The sequence below is a fragment of the Theropithecus gelada genome, chromosome 6 (assembly GCF_003255815.1).
Source record: "Theropithecus gelada isolate Dixy chromosome 6, Tgel_1.0, whole genome shotgun sequence".
NCBI classification, from domain to species: Eukaryota; Metazoa; Chordata; class Mammalia; order Primates; family Cercopithecidae; genus Theropithecus; species Theropithecus gelada.
Genome location: NC_037673.1, coordinates 15,682,486 through 15,701,684, shown reverse-complemented (window position 1 = coordinate 15,701,684; position 19,199 = coordinate 15,682,486). Strand labels below are relative to the sequence as shown.

At 38.1% G+C, this 19,199-nt stretch overlaps 1 protein-coding gene across 2 annotated transcripts in view; it reads right to left on the bottom strand.

Moving 5' to 3' along the window:
* FBXL7 (F-box and leucine rich repeat protein 7) overlaps window positions 1-19,199 on the bottom strand; it is a 437,406-nt gene that overhangs the window by 263,280 nt on the left and 154,927 nt on the right. The window lies entirely within an intron of this gene.

Here is a 19,199-nt window from a genome sequence, read left to right as displayed (position 1 = left end):
ACTTTTCTTTATTAACAAAGTCCCCTACTGATGAGTATACAGGTTATTTCCAATTGTGTTGTTGACATTATCAGCATAATTTTAAAGTGAATAAATGTGTAAGGAAATATTTGCTAACCTAATTACATACTTTGGATGAATTCCTCACATTGAGGTTGAAAATTAGAAGGTATGCCTTTTTATAAAGCTTTTGATACTAGCTGTCAAATTGTCCTCCAGAAAGGCTATAGCAGTTTATATACCTACTAGATTTGTCATGTTCTACACATGATCTGTACATTTCTTGACATATCTGTTCTTAAACGTTATGCACACTCATTTGTTTGTATCTTTTAATAATTATATTTTCCATCCTGATTCTTGCTGGCATACTAAAAAGCTACTCATCATTTTGTAATTTACACGCTCATCAATGGCATGACTTAGAGGTTGGCTTTGAAGTAGTGTCTTCATCCTGCTCTAAACTTCATTTTCCTCATTAGGCAGTGAGAATAATTAAAACCATAACCCACATGGAATTATCATGGCCATTTACGAAGAGAGAAAGCACTTAGCACAATGTCAAAGTAGCTAATGAGCAACAAATAAAATTGAACAACATAATACACTGGCAGAGCATCCTAAAACTTTTCTCAGAAATTCACACATTTGGAGCCATGTTATTGCCATAGATTAAAGCCCACTCATGACGTAACCGGGCTTCAGCAAACATTTATGGAACGCCAATTATCTGCCTAACTATTTCTGGCTGACATCTCACCTTTACAGTTGTAAAATCCTACTATGGATATGTTAATTAATAGCCTACTGACATCCAAACACTTAACCAACTGATAAAAGGCCATGTCATTTATTTAAAACTGGTTCTTTCCTCTCTATTTGGTTATAAGTCAGGAAGGTGAAACTAGATAAATTTACAACTCCTAGAATAATTTCTCCCCTGAAATAGCTGCCCAGTATAGTTGTTCAGGTTACACATTGCACAAGTGCACCAAATCTCAGGGGCTCAATTTACATGTAAGATATCTGTTTTTGATTACAACTTTAGCACCTTCTCGGGCTGGGCGTGGTGGCTCAGGCCTGTAATCCCAGCACTTTGGGAGGCTGAGGCGGGCAGATCACGAGGTCAGGAGATCAAGACCATCCTGGCTAACATGCTGAAACCCCGTCTCTACTAAAAACTACAAAAAATTAGCCAAGCGTGGTGGCTGGCGCCTGTAGTCCCAGCTACTCAGGAGGCTGAGGCAGGAGAATGGTGCAAACCCAGGAGGCAGAGCTTGCAGTGAGCCGAGATTGCGCCATTGCACTCCAACCTGGGCGACAGAGTGAGACTTCGTGTCAAAAACAACAAAATAAAATAAAAATAATTTTAGCACCTTCTTATATACTAAAATAATTTTTCCAAAAAATTCCCAATGAGGTTTATTTTTCTAACAAATGATATTTAGAATAATTTACTGAAAATTGAAAATAAAATGTCTTTGGGAAGAGCTGCCTTTTTAATGTACATGAAAACACCATGTAAGGTAGCAACAGCCTTGCCTTCGGTCGTTTTAATGATTCACAGAAGTGAATATGTAAAGCACTGGAAAAAAAACTGCATTGAATTCTGAATGTAGATACTTGTTTCATAGACAAAAGCTCAATTAAAACTTGTGTCACCTCTTAACTTTGGTGATCTAACCTTTTGCTCCTCCAATCATTTAATGAGGAAACTTGGCCAAATGTTTATGAAATGGAAATAAACCTACTTCCTTTGCCTCTCAATTCCATAAATGGTACAAATATCTATTTTTTACTCATGTCTTAGTGTTATCATTATCTCATTTTTTCCCATGGCTGAATTGTTAGATGTGATTGACAAATGCTTATTCTATATGGACTAGTACAAAGTTCTCCAGGACTTCACCACAAACAGGGAGCCAGTTGGCTGTTACCACCTAAAAATGTCATTCAATGCTTGAGGGGAATATTTCAGTGGATTTTTTGGGGGGGGAGTACTCCAGTATTTACTGTTCTTTTTAAGGAAAAATGTAATTTTCCACAACTTTAGTCAACAAATACATTTTGGCATTTGTATTTGAGTGTGCGAGAGACACAATTCTGGGGGGGCTGGGGGAAAGCAATGAAGTATATTATGGCTGCTAATATTTCCCCAAATATAAATTAATGTGGAGACAGTCTCCCAGCAAAGTCACCAGAATGGTGTGTGGTATCTAACTTAGTCAATAAACAAATGGAGAAAACATAATTAAGGATTGTAATCACATCTGAAATAAGGGTGTCAGAAGCATTGCAGCTGGAAGGCAAAAGCACGATTCAAAAAAGCTCATTCACTGTTAAATTAGGTTTCAACATAGAGGGCATTTTATCAGCACTGAGTAAAACCAAATGACGTTTCTCTTCAGTCTTGTCTTTCAGGGAGGATTGTTGAAAAAATAACCAAGTTTCAAGTAAGCTGGTCAAAAATAACTCAGTTTCTCCAAGCAGAGGAGTAGGTAGCTGGAGTTTGTCTATAATGGCCTGGCAGAGGTTGATCAAAAAGCTAGAGTCAGGACGCTAGTCAGAATCATTTCAGGTGATCATCAAAATTGAAAAAGACAATGGGATTTTCAGCTGTGTGGTGGCAGAGAGTCTGCAGAAAAGCTGAGTTTCCCCCTCTGCTCCAATTTTCATAATTCATAAAAATGAAGACTAGAAGTCAAAGCCTTTTGTATCTGCCTGAAATGTGGATATTCAAATGCACTTTTGTTCTTTGACATTTGTATTAGTCCATTTTCACAGTGCTGATAAGGGCATATCTGAGACTGGGTAATTTGTGTAGAAAAAGAGATTTAATGGACTCCCAGTTCCACGTGGCCGAGGAGGTCTCACAATCATGGTGGAAGGCAGAAGGCATGTCTTACATGGTGGCAGACAAGAGAGAATGAGAGCGCCAAGGGAAAAGGGAAACCCCTTAGAAAAGCATCAGATCTCACGAGATTTACTCACTACCACGAGAACAGTATGGGGGAAACCAGTTCCCTGATTCAATGATCTCCCACCAGGTCCCTCCCACAATACGTGGGAATTATAGGAGCTACAATTCAAGATGAGATTTAGGTGGGGACAGCCAAATTGTGATATGATCCCATGATCAAAGAAAGACTTTGATTCCTCTCAAGACAACAGCTGTTTTCACAGGACAGCTTTCTACGGCTAACCCACATACACCATCTCGAAGATGTCCATAAATCTCAACTATCGAGGCATGCTTTCTTACATATATGACACTGGTAAGGAACTTAGATTTTTATAGCTCTATATAGCACTTCTATTTTCTGGGCTGAAGAATCAGGAATCTGAACATGGGTATCACTGAAGTCCAGGCAAAGGGGTCTTTCCGATTTCCACCCTGTCAGCTCAAGAGGAACACATCCATACTTTATTTATCCTTGGAGAGGATTAATTTAATTTTGATTTCCTCTCTCTGTGTTTGCTTTGGAGGTTTTCACATATATTGCTGAAACTAACTAGAACTTGGCAGTATGAAGGTTGTAATGTGATGTATATCCCTCCAGCCTCCCTTGGCCAACTCAGAAGGGCCCTCAGCAGAGGCAGCAAAGACAGCTTCATTTCCCACGCAGGAGACAGAAGGACAAATGGGAAACAAAGTCAGAGTGTTCAATTTTTGGTCAAGACATTGCAGAGAAGTTGACAAACGTAATGTTCCATCTGAAAGGTGCCCTTTCTTAGGAAGGTGAAAGGTGATTTAACAAAGGTGTCACCTTTTTTAGGACCTGAAGCTATAGAAAAAGAGGGATTAGGGTAATAATCAGACTTTAAACAGACTAAAAGTTCACAGTTTACCACTGTCCTTTACCTCCACCACTAATGTTGGTATTTTTAAAATGGCTGACCAGGGTGGTAGTTCAGAAACTAAATACACCCAGTAGCCTGAGATATACCCTCAGACATGTTATTTTACTGAAAAACTTTGTTTCTGACTCTGATCAATGATTTTAATAAAATTCTCCCCAAACTAAAAAAGATTTCACTGAGAAATTACAGTTAGTGCTCACACCTTTTAAAACTTCTGTTGACAGGTTCACTTTCTCTCCTGTCCAGAAATTTCTTAATTTCTTTCTTTTTTTTTTTGGATATGGAGTCTTGCTGCGATTCCCTGGCTGGAGGTCAATGGCGCAATCTTGGCTCACTGCAACCTCCACTTCCGGGGTTCAAGCAATTCTCCTTCCTCAGCCTCCTGAGTAGCTGGGACTACAGGCACACTCCACCACGCCCAGCTAATTTTTGTTTTAGGAGACACAGGGTTTCACCATGTTAACCAGGCTGGTCTCTAACTCCTGTCCTCAAGAGATCTGCCCGCCTTGGCCTGCCAAAGTGTTGGGGTTACAGGTGTGAGCCACTGTGCCCAGCCTAGAAATTTCTTGAAGACAGGAATTATATTTCATATCTACTTCTCTACCTCAAAAAGAACAGCAGGGTCACTGGTGAGATAGAAATTTTTCCTATTGCTATTGATGATAACAAGAACGATGATGATCCGGCCAACATGAAAGAGGTTTGTTTGTATTTTCATTTTTACCATGAGCACTTAATGTCTGCATTAGAAAGTGCTGCTTTTAAAGTTGAGAACCATATTTAATGTGTGGCTTTCCAATCCAAGAATATAAAAAGGCAGTTATGGAGTGTTTGACTGGAGATTTCCCAGGTAGCATACTTAATGACAAGCTGCTTCCACTGCAGTCAGGATTTAGCACATGGAACATTTACTTGGGGACACGTTCATGAGCTCTTTCCTAGCTAAAAAGCATCTGTTTCATCTTCTGCTTCAAATGCTCAAGAAAGTGTTTTCCTTGGCCAGCCCCCTCTGAACAGCAGTGCCCTGCAGCATGGCCACCGATGGCCCTGTTCTTGTAATTGGAGCTCAAAGCTAGATGCCCTCTCAACACTCAGATGAGCTCCTTGCAGGGCAAATCACAAAAGAGGAAACATTTAACTGGGTGGGAGTCTTTTCTGTCTCTATAAGAAATATTTCCCATAAAACTGTCTGAGATGGCTACTAAGAACCAGAAAGTTATTGTTTTGAAAAGCTTGAGTAAGATTTTTAAAAATATGAAAACAAAAAGCTTTGCAGTTATTTTTGAAAGGCATAACCATATCTTCTGCTTCTCAAATTACAACGTCCAGTGAAAACCTTGGCATCAATATCCTGCTGCATTTTAAAGATCAAAAAGTCAGGTCAAGAAAAACTTTTAGACCAATCGGATATGACAGCAGAAAAGTGAGGAAGAAAAATTTCTCAGTCTTCCCTTGTTCACTTTTAAACCAACTAATTACTTCAAAAACATCTACAAAGATGGTTTAGACAGAATTTTAGAGCTGAAAAGTGCCCCCCCGGATAATTACAGGCGTGAGCCACCATTCTCAGCCAAGTTGGTGAATGGTTTTAAGGAGAGGACACTAGAGGCAGTTAAGACCTAAGAAAGAAAAAATGAGGCCTAAGCAGAGCAGTTTAATCTCCAGATCGAGAGAGGAGATCCAGGAAGCAGAAGTGATATAATTTAGAGGTTATCAATAATATGGAGGGCATGATTTATGGAGAGCACATACAGCAGTTAGTTGGAAGCAGTTGAGAACTCTACTGACAATGACCCCGTCTCCATTAATGTTACTTTGTGTTCTTATGATGCCACTTCCAGACTCCACTCTAGTGGCCAATTTCTATCACTCAAAAAGAGATGAAAAATAATTAAGGAATAACACAATTATACAGTCCTTCTCTTCCATGTCAAAAGAAATCTAACTCAAACCAGGGAATGAAAATTTGTATGATAAAATGAACAGTCCTATTAAAAGCATTCAAAATACATTCAGAATCTTTCAAATTGCATCCTTAGTAAGATGATAGACTGCTTAGAACCTAGAGAAGGGGAATTTTATAAACTGCATATTAGCAGGTATTTAATCCAACAAATCTGTGATCAGTGGTAGGAACAGAAGCCCCCTGAGAAAGAGCAAAGCCGCATTGTCAATAGCTTTCCTGCTGTGCATTTCTTCCCAATCCATGCAAAATAAGACATTGTATCTCAATTCAGTATGTAGATAAAATTAGCTGAGACTTATGTAAGCTCATTGAAATGGTGAATGGAAGCAAGTCAACAGACTTTTCAGGCCTTCAAAAGGCCAACACTTTGTTCCCATATATCGAGAAAATTAGATGATACAAGCTTGTGTTATTTGTTAAAGTTTATCAGACAGTAAGTTGTATATCTTCCATTATTTATTTCAGATAATGCCTAGATTCAGAACAAAACCTTGCATATACAGGATTTCTTAACAGTCAGGGGATACAAGTATATTTCATAAAAGGAAATCTGATTCTAAAAGCTCAGCTACAGCAAAAAATACTTTCAATTAATAAACGAGTAAGATAAAACAGAACACTTTGAAGATAAAGTGTATCTTGGCTCTGTGGCATTTTTTTAGGGAGCTGGCATCCCATTCCAGGCACTACAACTGATACATTATTCATCTGATTGCAGATTTAGTTTGGATTCCAAAATAAATGCAGATAATCTATTTGACCTCGCCTGTGGCAGTTCAAGGAGGTCTTGGGGGAAAGTCTGTTGATATCAGGTTCATTCACATAACACAGACTGACCACTGACATGTCCGCAGTGCTGTGAATTCCAGACAGTCTTCTTGAGGCCAGTCCTGGAATCTTAATGATCTAGCTGGAAGAAAGGCTGTGGGTTTATCAGGTCAAACAACAATTTTCCAGTTAACTAAGACAACTTCTTAACTCTTTCTGACAACACAGGGAAACACTAAAATACACAGATGGCAAAATATCAGAATTACCTGGGATAATTATCAGTTGAGTTTTTGTGATTAGGAGAGATTGGGCTAAATTGTAACCCAATTTTAGGGGGAGGAAGGATTCTGTTACAGCCCTGAAATTTAGTAATTGTCTCCATTTTTTTAAGCTAAAACCAAAAAACTCCTAACCAAAACAGTAAAATGCCAAACCCTATGAGTTATGATAGTGAACTTTGTAGAATGCCGCTATTCTCCAAAGGAAGAGGGTAATTGATAATGTGAGTTTGCGTTCTGAATAGAAACCCTATAGCCAACCTGGTTGGATCTGCTACGTTAATTCAACTATCTCTGCAGATCTTTTCTCAATCTGATCATTGCTATCAGTGTCTTTCATTCAAAACCTTTTGAGCCATCAGTAATAGTCAGGCCTGGCCCTTTGTAAAACCTTTCGTGAAACTCCATCCTACATCTACATCCTTCTGTAATGTAAGAATTGATATTCAATAATACAGCTATTATCAGCAGCTAAATAAACTGTTCTATGAACTATGTATAGATATTGTGATAACATTAACATCATATATGTGTCATTTATTGAGCCTGGAGTGATTCCAGGCATTGTAATGAATTATCACTAGTTCTTAACCTAGTCTCTGAGGTCGCTATCACACTTCTGATTCAAAGCTAAGGAAATGCTGGTTCAAAAAGACACCTGATACCACCTGGTAAGTAGTGGAGCTCTTTTTGAACTAACCTGAATGGCTCTAAAGCCTACACTTAGTTTTCCCCTCTATAACAGTAGAACACAATGTGACTGATTTTCCCAACATTGCAGATTTACATCTAAATGCACCTTCTCACTTGCAAGATAATCTGCTCAGGGAATTACATGCTTTTTCCAGTAGGCTTCATTGATTTACATATTTTTGGGGATCTTTCCCTTTCGGAGTTAATGCTGAGGTTTAAAACATAAATGGCAGAAAACCCCTGTTCTTTAAAGATGTGTTGGCTGAATACTAAAAAATAATAATAATAATTAAGAGCCAAGATGTACAAATAAAGTAGGTGATCGGGCTTGGGGATACTCATAGAGGTCAAAAATGAGGTATAACTAAAAGGACAAGATTAATTTTTTTCTGTGGCTCAGAGACTCTGAAGACAATCCCAGGGAGACCCAAAAATGTTTAAGCAATGGTAACACTGTTGGAATCTGTACACATTCTTACCATGTGACCACTCCAAAGGAGAAAATTCATTTGGAAGAATAACGCCTGCTTAAAAATGTGTCTCTGTGCTCCATGGTGAATGTTTACAATCAGTTTATACAGCAAGACCCAATTCCAAAACTTTATTGTAGCAACTACTACTAGATGACCTTAATTATAAAGTACTATAAGCCATCCATGGAGTTGAGAGTATTACTTTCAATCTGATTATTTAGCATTTTTCTCTAACTTCAATGGTTGCTGTTGTTTTTATTTTATTTTATTTTTTTTGAGATGGAGTCTCGCTCTTGTTGCCCAGGCTGGAGTTTAGTAGCACGATCTCAACTCTCTGCAAACTCTGGCTCCCGGGTTCAAGCAATTCTCCTGCCTCAGCCTCCTGAGTAGCTGGGATTACAGGCACCCACCACCACACCGGGCTAATTTTTTTTTTTTTTTTTTTGAGAAGGAGTCTTGCTCTGTCGCCCAGGCAGGAGTGCAGTGGCGCGATCTCAGCTCACTGCAGGCTCCACCTCCCGATGCCCGGCTAATTTTTATACTTTTAGTGGAGACAAGGTGTCGCCATGTTGGTCAGGCTGGTCTCGAACTCCTGATCTCAGGTGATCAGCTCACCTTGGCCTCTCAAAGTGCTGGGATTACAAGGGTGAGCCACCTCACCCGGCCACTATATGGGTTTTAAGGGCCCAAGGACACTCCATGGAATACCATTCAGATCAAGTACTTTCACTTATCTGGAAAATCTGGTGGAACGGTCAAATAACGCTAAAAATAGCAACCAAATACATTTTGCAAAAGAGAAGAAAAAAGGACAGGTGGACAATTGACAGACATTAAATTTAGAAAAATAAATTACAGGTCAGGCGTGATGGCTCATGCCTATAATCCCAGCACTTTGGGAGGCCAAGGTGGGCGGATCACTTGAGGACAGAAATTAAGAGATCAGCCTGGGCAACATGGTGAAACCCCGTCTCTACTAAAAATAAAAAATTAGCCACGTGGGGTGGCACGCGCCTGTAGTCCCAGCTACTTGGGAGGCTGAGGCAGGAGAACTGCTTGAACCCAGGAGGCAGAGGTTGTAGTGAGCCGAGATCGTGTCACTGCACTCCAGTCTGGGTGACAGAGTGAGACTCCGTCTCAAAAAAAAAAAAAGAAAAAGAAATTACAAAATCATATTTGAATGTACAACTTCAGATTTTAAGAGACTTCCTTGAATGTTATTTCCAGCGTAAAATCTATGAAAACAGAAACGTTTTTAGAAACTAAACGAAAACACTGTTAATATAGCTAACTTTAAATAGGAGGAAAAAGAGATGCAATACCAGCCAAAGGTGTTTTAACCACATAAAATAAACGTCGAGGATATTTTGAGGAGTTAAAGATCTTTAACATAATACCTCTTTCAAGTAGTTTAAAGACATTACTCGCTAATGTTCCTGGAAGAAATCCACTTAGAGACATTAAGATGTCTTGCAAATATCCCTCCTTGCTGTATTCTTATATGGTCAAACAATACCTACAAAGACACAGAGAGTAAGTGCCATGGCTTTTTCTTTCCCTAAAAGGCAGGCAAAATAAAGCAGAGACTCCTTTCATTGACACAACCCAGAGTATAGTCATAGGATGAGTTCGGGTTGCTTTTATCTAATTTTGAGAGGATTTTTACAGTAACTAAGCCTTAGAAGCTCCCAGGAAGAGGGATAGTTTCAGACCTACTATAAACATTTACGTTTACCATTTAACATTCTTTTGTTAATAAGATGCCACTTTCACCCAAGGAACCCAAAATGCCTTTCAAAGGTTGTATATTTCTCTCTGCCCATATCCCATTTATGAGATCGATCAGACCGAGCCTTCAAGATGACAAAGAAAATCAAAGGATCTTGACATTCTTAAATCAATGAAAAATCATCTAGTTTTTTGGTTTCAATGCAACATTGAGCCTCTAAATCATGCCACCATTGACAAAATTCTGAAACTGTTGGCCTTTGTTACACCTATAACCATAGTCATTGATCATAACCACTAATATCTTTGTGGTAACTAAACCAAAATAGAATCATCCTGAGGCAGAGAGGAATTAGTTTCATCTCAAAAACAAAGTCATCGCTTCTCAGCCTTTTGGCTAAGATCAAGCGTAAAAACGAAATCAGAGTTAGGGATTATTAATTATGAGTCCTAAAAACTAGGAATATTTATTAGCCTAAGCTGATATTTATTTTTTAAAAAAGAAAAAAAAAAAACCATCGTTTAACTTACCTAGCATAAGTCGGTAAATTTTTACCTATCATAGCAGAGGCCTTATTGAATGAGCAAAACTGTTAGAGAAAATATCCAATGCTCAGTGTGGCATTATTGATTCAAGTGGAATCAATTTACATTGAAGAAGAAGGGATAAGAGTTAGCTAGTTGAAATTAAAGGGATACAGTGAAGGAGCGTAGGAACCAGTATATCGTTCTATACGACCTTGTAAAAAAAAAAAAGCAGGCAAAATATAGAGTACAGAACTATAGCTACTTTGCATTCCTCCCACTACAAAAGTGAGAGGAGCTGAGCACATACCTGAAATTGTTCAAATGGAGCAAAAGTACAGCTCAAGTGGAATGCAGCATGTACCACCCTCGGTTACCTTGACTTCAGGCCCTCCTTCTCACATAATAATGAAAGAATATCTGTGCAAATGAAGTCAGAGAATAATTATAGGAGAAGGCAAAGTAACTCATGCTTCACTTAGCTCCACCAGGGGATAAGAGCTGAGGATGAGTTTGGAAAGACTGATGCAGCAGGTAACTAGATAGTGAGGAAAGGGCTGTGAGTGTGTAAAGAGGGGAACTGAGCTGTTTATTCCACTAACTGATTTTTGTCTTTTTTTTTTTTTGAGCTGGAGTCTCAGGCTGAAGTGTCACCCAGGCTGAAGTGCAATGGCATGATCTCAGCTCACTGCGACCTCCACCTCTCAGGTTCAAGCGATTCTCTTGTCTCAGCCTCCCGAGTAACTGGGAATACAGGCGCATGTCACCGCATCAGACTAAGTTTTGTATTTTTAGTAGAGAAAGGGTTTCACCATGTTGGCCAGGCTGGTCTCGAACTACTGACCTCAGATGATTTGCCTGCCTTGACCTCCCAAAGTGCTGGGATTACAGCTATGAGCCACCACGCCTGGCTTATTCCACTAACTTTGACTTTGGTAAGTGTAGACAATAAACTAAAGATCTGAGTTATGTATTGTGCCTCCTGACCAGTGGGATGGCTCTGCTGTAATGAAGGAAAAGTTAGAGGGGGCAGGTAGGTGATCCAACGCCAGCACAAACACAAATGTAACCATATGGAGAAAGACTTCTAATTTTAAATAAAAGAGAGGAACAATGATTCAGTCATATGGTCGATGACAAAATTAGAAGTTTTATTAGTTATTTTTACTTTACAAGAAACTTAATTTCTGTGCTTCAGATGGAAGAAAGAGCTTTTAGCTCTTTAGACTTTTTCTGATCAGTTGATTGCTCTATGCAATTAAATTTCAACATATTTATCAGTCTACTCAACCAAGGTAATGCTGCAGTAACAAATAGTCCCCAAAACAACAAACCAGCTTTCCCTTATTCATGTTATACATCTGCTACAGACTGTATCTTGATGGTACAGTCTCCATATCAATACTCTGTGGTCTTTGTGGCAGAGAAAAAGAGAATGAGACAAACCAAATGATGTCTCTTAAAGCTTCCACCTGGAAGTGACACATCACTTCCACCCATATTTCATTGCAGAAGTGACATGAAGGAGCCTGACATCAATGAAATGGAGATATATGCTCTTCCCTCAAGAAGGGGCAGCAAATATTTTGAAACAATACTATGATTTACTGTAACATTTAAGTTCCTGTAAAGAGGAAGTGACATGAAGAAGCCTGACATCAATGAAATGGAGATATATGCTCTTCCCTCAAGAAGGGGCAGCAAATATTTTGAAACAATACTATAATTTACTGCAACATTTAAGTTCCTGTAAAGAGGGTTCCTGTATTAATCCACATTAACATTAATAATGATCATTGCATGTGTTAGTTTGGGTCCTCTGAGAAACTTACCATGACAGGATTAGATGTTCAAGTAACTTATGGTGGGAGGGAACACGGGTGATACCTATTAGGAAGAATAGGGAAGGAGCTGCAGAGGGCTTAGAGCTGTCAGAACAAGATGCAGGGCTGACCCCTGTGGTGGAGAAGTGGGAGGAAGGAAGGTAGGGGGAGTCTTAGACGGGAGTGTAGTTCTAAGAGAGTTTTGGCAAAGCCGATGAGGCGTCACTGAGCCTAAGAACGTATGTAAGAGCAGTCCTGCATCCCACGCTAGTGTCTCCTCTATGATCAATCATTGGCCATGCTCAGCACAGCTCTGGGATAAATGCACTGGTGGGTCAGGGCACAGCACCTGGGGCCATCAGTCAATTATCCCCCCTCAGTAAGAGTCTGAGAAGTGCATTTACTTGGTCACCACGTTGTGCTTAAAATTCCTGAAAGTATCTTCAAACTCACTGAAGTGTAGATATTAAGTATGTACACCTTTTAGTAGGTCAATCATACCTCAACATTAAAACATCCTACACTTGGATGCTTTTGAAAAGTTCCATTCCTTTTGTAGTTAGCATCTGCTCAATATGTCAAATTGGAGCACGAACACTGGGAAGAAACATAAAGATGAGTAACACAGAGACCCGGATTTTGAAACACTCACTGTGTAATGTGTGACACAGAAGTACCAACAGCAGCAGCAGCAGAAACAATAAGGCCTATATATTTACTGATCCCCCACTCTAAGCATTTTATATGTATTATCTCATTTACTCATGGTAACCGTCCTCAGATAGAGGCTTTCATTTTTCATATTCATTTTACAAATGAAAAAACTAAAATGCAGACATGTAATTTGATAAGAAATATTATTTCATGGTATACAAATTATGTTAGGAGCAGAGATGAAGGATACCTCCTGACCTAGGTCTTTATATAAGTTAGAACTGAGTTCTGCTGCACCTAGCAGAAATCCAAAATAACAGTATAAACTTGATGAGTTTTACTTTTCCTCATGTAAAAAGCCTGGAGGTTAGCAGGCCAGAGCAAATGGAGATCCAAGTTCTTTCTATCTTGCTGTACTGCTGTGTCCCAAATATAGCTTTCCACCTCATGGCCCAAAGTGGCTGCTCAAGATCCAGCCATCAGTCAATAATACATGAGGAGAGGAAGGAAAAATGGGCATGCTCCCTCCATCTACTGATATTTTCCAGAAGGCACATGCACAGTATCCACTTATTAACACTGGACACAATTTAGTCAAATGGCCATGCCCCGCTTCTGGGAAATGTACTCTTTATTCCAGGAAAACAAGAGCCAGGAAACACACACACACACACACACACACACACACACACACACACACACACAAATTTAGAAGTTCTACCACCAAAGGAGTAGGAGGAATGGATCCTAGGAAGCAAATAGAGGTTTTGGCATGATCTTGAGGAAGAACGTAGAAGCTGGTCAGTATAGGATTTTTCAGTTAACAGTGCAAAGACAGAGACATAGGGAACAGTTCAACATAGTCAGGGATGTGGCTTTCAGGGGAGCGGAGAGTCAGAAGGGCATTTGTGCCTAACTAAGGAGTTAGGATCAGTTTTTGAGGCTGATTAGAGCCCCTGCTAGATTAGATGGCTCATCAGGTTGGATCTGCAGTATGGGGGGGCAAGGTGTTGGCAATGGTAGTCGTTTGGTGGCAGAGGTAATGATACAAACAATGAATCTTTACTAGTCTGCGTACTGTGCTCACTTAACACTTCCAGCAACCTATGAAGGGGTAATATTACTGTCAACATTTCTAAGATGCACAAACAGAGGATCGAAGAGGTGATTCAAAACCACACAATTGCAGGGCAGAGATTTGAATCCAAGATGAAGGTTAATACCAGCAAAAATAAATGAGGGCCCAAATGAAAGTTTCTAGTGACTAGAAAGAAAAAAATATGGAGCACATCACAGGACCGGATATCACCTGAATGTTAGCACACAGGAGGGAAGAATAAAGACCCAGCAAGATTTTAAGCCTATAAGATAGGGTGAATGAACAGAAGAGAAGTAGGCTTGGAGAAGAAAATAAAGGATGTGTGTGATGTCAAAGTAGAATTAGCAGCTATATTGCTGGGCCTGCCAAAAACAGATAATGCCAAAATAAAATGAACTTGCCAGCCAACTTTCTTAGACAGAATCAAAATAGGTGGGTATTCGAATGAAATTTACACCCCACAGTGCAAATTTAGGGTGATCCTCACCTTAACTTCCCAGAAACTCTTCTTAGGTTTATCAAGCATAGTCGTGTTTTCCAGGAATAAGACATTTAAGTCTTTTCCAAAAGTAAGAGGTTAAAGTTTTAGAAAGTAGTGCCTCACAGGTAGTGCACTATTATTTGATGATGTTTTCTTTCCTGCTGCTGTCTGCCTACTTCAGACAGTAAAGTCTGATTCCATCAGATGAAACTGGCCTGAAAGAAATGAATTTAAGTTTGAGATCAATGTTCTGGCAGGCATTATCACCACAAAAAGAAAAGAACATACTCCAAATGAAAGTGTGTCTGCTTCAATTAATCTGAATGTGAAATGTTAGCCTAGGATTGCTATTGGCACATACTTACTATCATTCATTTTCTAAAGTTCCAATGTTATGCACTAGTGACTATAATTTACCATCAATATATCCCCATAAAGTTTCTCTTTTATTTCTTAAAAACTTAAAGTACAAGAAGTCTCCAATCTTCACCATATACTAATCCCACAAACAAAGTTATAATACTTAAATTCTTGTAAAAGATTACTGATGTTAAAATAAAAACTTGATGTCACATTAATAAATGATCAACTAAGACAAAGGCAGGGATAAAAGCTCTTCTTGGAGCCAAGAGATAATAAGAAATGACAAAGATGAGAGCTATCTCACTTTATTTTTTGTTTTCTCTAACAATGCAGATGAGCCACCATTGAAAATGGTGGGACAAAAATAGGCAAATATTGCAAATCCAAAAGTGAATAAAGAAAGTCAGAGAATAGCTGTGATATGATCCAAGTGAGTTCCAGTTTTCTGCCACAGGCTAAAATTGTTCTAGAGTACCAATAGAACATTTACCTAAAATCACTGAATATAACTTTTGAAAAGTTGTGGAAAATGGGAATGATGCCAGAAGCATAAGACAATGTTATGATATGATTTTCAAAAAATAAGCAAGTACACTCCCCAAACCGTAGCTATTACTATGGATTCTTAAGGGATGGTGTGAAAGTGTATATAAGTTGAAGCGGTGATCATTAATAGCTAGCATGGCTTTACTATGTACAGCAGACACCATTTTCTTCTTGCACAAAGTTGTTGCAGAAATAAGTTTGTAAATATGGTAGATAGTGGAGATAAATGATGGTGATGACTGCACAATATTATAACTGTATTTACCATTTAAAAATAATTAAGACAGTAAATTTCATGCTATGTGTATTTTGTCACAATAAAAATATAATAAACATTAAAAAATATATATGTGGTCCTCCAAAAACACAACTCAGAACTCTTATGTGATCAGTATTACAGCCAAAAATAATAAGAAATAAAAACAAGATTAAGTGAATTTTATCAAGTTAAAAGTATCAGTTTATGAATCAGTATCAAATTTAGGAGGAGCTATTTCGGGCAGAACTGTCTCTGGACTCAGTTGTGACCTATTCAATAGTTTTATCAATGACTTATGGAAGGGACAGCAACTCTGTTGAGTGACAGACTAGGATCCTGATTATATTATTCTCTTTGTATAGATATAGATCCTGATTCTATAGTTCACTTTATATAGATACAGATCCTGAGCTAAAAAGATTACATAGTTCTAAAACGATCATTTAAAATGATATAAAGCTTTGCTCAGGGGATTAAAAAAGCAACCCAAAGTGCAAGGTTGGGAACCAATGGCTGAGCAATGATGGAATATGTAAAAGTGACTTGGCAGATACTTTGAGCGCAAATACATTATGATCCAGTAATTCATAAGACCCAGTAAAAGTTGAATTCACATTGACAAGTATATAGCTGTGGATATGAACTACTCTACTCTGTTCATCTGAAGGATTATTTTTATTTCGGACTAATTTAAATGGGCTATAAACAAACCGTTATCTGTTCATAAAACTGCATCTAAGATGGTAAACAACTTCAAAATCATAACAATTTAGGGTGTAGAAAGTTTCAACTGTTCCCACTTTGGCGATGAGAGAAAGCCAAGAAATTGTAAGCCCCATCTAAGAATTGAGCCCATAAAGCAACCTCAATTGAATTCCAAGGAAAGACAGGAGACAAGAATCCTTTTAGCTTTGGCAGAGCACAGGAAGAAGTGGATCAGAAATCACCTAAAACCGTATACAGAAATCACCTAAAAAAGTGTCATGGCTTTTTAAAGACCAAGTTTGGATTAGAGGGTTAGTTTACAAAGCTAAAGGTCCAGGAGACAGGAAGAATTTCAGTCATTAGTAAGTTTTTTCAGTGACCTCCCCCAGGGGATCATGATAAAAATTGGGGGGCATGGAAGGAGAATGACAGAACCTATTTCAGTGGCGCTGGTATTCAAGAAATGATAACTACTGCTGGGAGCAAGTATGAAAAATCACCCATTTCCCTGAATCCCTCTTTTACTAAAAGTGTAAGGCTTAAGGCACTAAGGGGAGAAAAGTACCTCAACATACTGAAGAAAAAAGAGAGGAATGACAGCAAACTTCTTTATAAGATACAGTGTAAGCCTGAAGACAATTAACATCTTCATGGTATTAAAGAAAAACAAAAAACTGCCAACCCAGAATCCTACACCTGTGAAAACATCTTTCAAAAATGACATCAAGATAAAGATTTTATTAGACCAAAAAAAAAAAAAAAAAAAAACCCGAAAAAATTTATTAACAAAGGCCAAAGCAACAAAAGCAAAACCACAACAATATCTTAAAGGAATTTCTTCAGAAAGGAATAGGATGCTTGAAGAAAATCTGAATCTTCTCAAGGTAATGGTAAACTCCAGAAAAGATAAAAGTGAAGATGAATACTAAAGATACTTTTCTTATTTTAATTATTTCTAAAGATAATTGTATGTCTAGGTAACATAGTAACACAGATTGTAGAATTTACAATACGTGTGAAATAAAATATAAGACCACATAGCACAAAGGCTGAGAAAGAGAAAAATGGGTGTATATTGCTGTGAGTTTCTCATGCTATAAGGTAAAATCTTGTAATACTATCTGAAGGTAGATTGTGGTAATTATGTATACTATACAGTTTAGAGAACCCCCATATAAAGAAATGTAAAAGAGATATAACTAAAAAGCAAGAGTGGAGAGAAAATGTAATCATAAAAACAACAACAAAATAATCCAAAGGAAGGCAAGAAAAGAAGAAGAAAGGAAAACAGGACAGGATTATGAGAAAGTAAGTAGCCAGATGGTAGATAAGAATCCAATCATATCAACAATTACAATAGATGTAAATGGTACAAACATCCCAATTAGAAAAAAAAGACATCAAAGATATAGTAACTGACTTTCAAAAAGCAAGACCTGCCTATAAATAGCAATATCGTATGGTATACTTAAAATTTACTGAGAGGGTCGATCTTATATTAAGTTTTCTTAACACAAACACTTACACAATAATAAAGGAGCAGGTCAATATTCTTGATAAACACTGATGCAAAAACCCTCAACAAAATACTTGCAAACCAAATCCTGCAGCACATCAAAAAGCTAATCCACCATGATCAAGCAGGCTTCATCCCGGGATGCCAGGTTGGTTCAACATATGCAAACCAATAAATGTGATTCATCACATACACAGAACTAAAGACAAAACCCACATCATTACCTCAATAGACAGGGTAAAGGCTTTTGATAAAATTCAACAGACCTCATATTAAAACCTCTCTACAAATGAGGTATCAAAGGAATATACCTTAAAATAATAAGAACCATCTATGACAAACCTGCAGACAGCATTATACTGAATGGGCAAAAGTGGGAAGCATTCCCCATGAAAACTGGCCCCAAAGCTTCTTCAGCTGATAAAAACTTCAGTAAAGTTCAGGATACAAAATCTACGTACAAAAATCACTAGCATTCCTATACACCAACAACAGTCAAGCCAAGAGCCAAATCAGAAAAGCAATCCCATTTACAACTGCCACAAAAAGAATAAAATACCTAGGAATACAGCTAACAGGGAGGTGAAAGATCTCTACAGTGAGAATTACAAAACACTGCTCAAAGAAATTAGAGAAGACACAAACAAATGGAAAAACATCCCATGCTCATGAACAGGAAGAATCAATATCATTAAAATGGCCATGCAGCCCAAACCAATTTACAGATTCAATGCTATTTGTATCAGACTACCAATAACATTCTTCACACAACTAGAAAAAACGATTTTAAAATTCACATGGAACCAAAAAAAGAGCCCAAATAGCCAAGGCCATCCTAAGCAAAAGATACAAAGCCAGAGGCATAACGTTACCTGACTTCAAACTATGCTACAGGGTTACAGTAACCAAAACAGCATGGTACTGGTACAAAAACAGACACACAGACCAATGGAACGGCATAGAGAGCCCAGAAATAAGGTCACACACCTATGACCATCTGATCTTCGACAAAGCTGACAAAAACAAACAATAGAGAAAAGACTCCACGTTCAATAAATGGTGCTGGGATAACTGGCTAGCCACATGCAGAAGATTGAAGCTAGTCTCCTCCCTGACACCACATACAAAAATCATTTCAAGATGAATTAAAGACTTCAAGTAAAGCCCAAAACTGTAAAAACCCTGGAAGGCAACCTAGGAAATACTATTCTGGACATAGGAACAGGCAAAAATTTCATGACAAAGACACTAAAAGCAATAGCAACACAGCAAAAATTTAAATCCAATTAAACTTTAGAGCTCTGCACAGAAAAATAAACTATCAACACCATAAACAGACAACCTACAGAATGGGGGAAAACATTTGAAAACTATGCGTCTGACAAAGGTATAATATCAAGCATCTATAAGGAACTTAAACACACAGGAGAAAAACAAACCCTTTACATTTAAAAGTGA